This window comes from Balaenoptera ricei, chromosome 10, assembly GCF_028023285.1.
Source record: "Balaenoptera ricei isolate mBalRic1 chromosome 10, mBalRic1.hap2, whole genome shotgun sequence".
Lineage (NCBI taxonomy): Eukaryota > Metazoa > Chordata > Mammalia > Artiodactyla > Balaenopteridae > Balaenoptera > Balaenoptera ricei.
The window spans coordinates 6,939,865-6,942,428 of record NC_082648.1 but is presented as its reverse complement, the minus strand read 5'-3'; the positions used below and the strand labels follow the sequence as shown (position 1 = coordinate 6,942,428).

General features: G+C 36.9%; 1 non-coding gene across 1 annotated transcript; it reads left to right on the top strand.

Moving 5' to 3' along the window:
* The first annotated feature begins 956 nt into the window (after positions 1–956).
* On the top strand, positions 957–1,063 carry LOC132373881 (U6 spliceosomal RNA). Its single transcript, XR_009505537.1, has one exon. It is a non-coding gene; the product is annotated as a U6 spliceosomal RNA (small nuclear RNA).
* The last annotated feature ends 1,501 nt before the right edge of the window (positions 1,064–2,564 follow it).

Sequence of the window (2,564 nt, the reverse complement as noted above, 5' to 3'; positions counted from 1 at the left end):
AGATATTGAATATAGTTCTCTGTGCTAAACAGTAGGTCCTTGTTTATCTATTTTATATATAGTTATGTATATCTGTTAATCCCAAACTCCTAATTTATCCCTCCTTCCACTCAAGTAGCTTTCTAAGTGCCAGGAATATATCAGAGAACAAATTCTCTCCTCATTATGGAGCATTATATTCAGATGTGGCAAGTGGGGGAAGGGAGATACTGACAGCCAGGAAAAAATATGCCAAATAAATAAGTAAATTATATTGTATGTTAGAAAGTGAAAGTTATATAGATTAAAAGCAAAGTGAATCCAGCAGTGGAAATATAAGGATGGGAAATTATTTTTTTAATAATTATGGGAAAGACTCACTGAGAAGCTGACTGAGTTGCAATTTGAAGAGGGTGAGGGAATTAATGTTCAAGACAAAGGAAACAGCTAGTACAGTGGTCCCAAGGCAAGACTATATTTGGTGTGCTTGAGAAATAGCAAGGTGACCAGTATGGGTGAAGATTAATGAGTGGGGAAGGAATAGAAGTAGATTCAGAGAAGTAAGGAGGGCGGTGGTGGTGGGAGCTGGTCAGCCCCCTGCAGACCACTTTAAGTAGTTCAACTTTTACTCTGAGTGAGATAGAGAGCCTTTGGAGAATTTCAAGTAAATGAATGACACGATCTGATTTAAACTGTAAAAGATTTACTCTAGTCATCTTGTTTAGAATAGATACTAGGGAGGGGTAAAGAGAGTTAGAAGGCTGAGGCAGGATTCTAGGCATCAGATAATGATGACTCTGACCAGGGTCATTGTAACAGATGGAGATATATTTCTAAAGTAATGCAAATAGGATTCCCCAAAGAGCTGGATATAAGATATGGGAGAAAGAGAGGAAACAAGGACAACTCCAAGAATTTTTGTCAGAAGAACTGAAAGTTGGTGGTGTTGCCATCAAATACCTTTACTGTGACAGTGAGTGCTTGCTTTGGCAGAACATATACTAAAATTGGAACGAAACAGAGAAGATTAGCATGGTCCCTGCACAAGGATGACACACAAATTTGTGAAGCATTCCATATTTTTGGTGAAAGACTTGTACTCAGAAAACTATAAAACACTGATGAGAGAAATCAAAGGTGACATAAACAGATGGAGAAATATGCCATGTCCTTGGATTGGAGAATCAATATTGTGAAAATGACTATACTACCCAAAGCAATCTACAAATTCAATGCAATCCCTATCCAACTACCAATGGCATTCTTCAGAGAATTAGAACAAAAAATTTTACAATTTGTATGGAAATGCAAAAGACCCCAAATAGCCAAAGCAATCTTGAGAATGAAAAACGGAGCTGGAGGAATCAGGCTCCCCGACTTCAAACTATAATACAAAGCTACAGTAATCAAGACAGTATGGCACTGGCACAAAAACAGAAATATAGATCAATGGTACAGGATAGAATGCCCAGAGATAAACCCACACACATACGGTCACCTAATTTATGACAAAAGAGGCAAGAACATACAAGGGAGAAAAGATAGCCTCTTCAATAAGTGGTGCTGGGAAAACTGGACAGCTACATGTAAAAGAATGAAATTAGAACACTCCCTAACACCATACACAAAAATAAACTCCAAATGGATTAAAGACCTAAATGTAAGACTGGACACTATAAAACTCTTAGAGGAAAACATAGGAAAAACACTCTTTGACATAAACCACAGCTCTTTTTTGACCCACCTCCTAGAGTAATGAAAATAATAACAAAAATAAACAAATGGCACCTAATGAAACTTAAAATCTTTTGCACAACGAAGGAAACCATAAACAAGATGAAAAGACAACCCTCAGAATGGGAGAAAATATTTGCCAACGAAGGAACTGACAAAGGATTAATCTCCAAAATATACAAGCAGCTCATGGAGCTCAATATCAAAAAAACAAACAACCCAATTAAAAAATGGGCAGAAAACCTAAATAAACATTTCACCAAAGAAGACATACAGATGGGCAAGAGGCATATGAAAATCTGCTCAACATCACTAATCATTAGAGAAATGAAAATCAAAACTACAATGAGTTATCATCTCACACTGGTCAGAATGGCCATTATCAAAAAATCTAGAAACAATAAATGCTGGAGAGGGTGTGGTGAAAAGGGAACCCTCCTGCACTGTTGGTAGGAATGTAAATTGATACAACCACTATGGAAAACAGTATGGAGGTTCCTTCAAAAACTAAAAACAGAACTACCATATGACCCAGCAATCCCACTACTGGGCATATACCCTGAGGAAACCATAATTCAAAAAGAGACATATACCACAATGTTCACTGCAGCACTATTTACAATAGCCAAGACATGGAAGCAACCTAAATGTCCATCAGCAGATGAATGGATAAAGAAGATGTGGCACATATATACAATGGAATATTACTCAGCCATAAAAAGAAATGAAATTGAGTTATTTGTAGTGAGGTGGATGGACCTAGAGTCTGTCATACAGAGCGAAGTAAGTCAGAAAGAGAAAGATAAATACTGTATGCTAATGCATATATATGGAATCTAAAAAAAAACGGT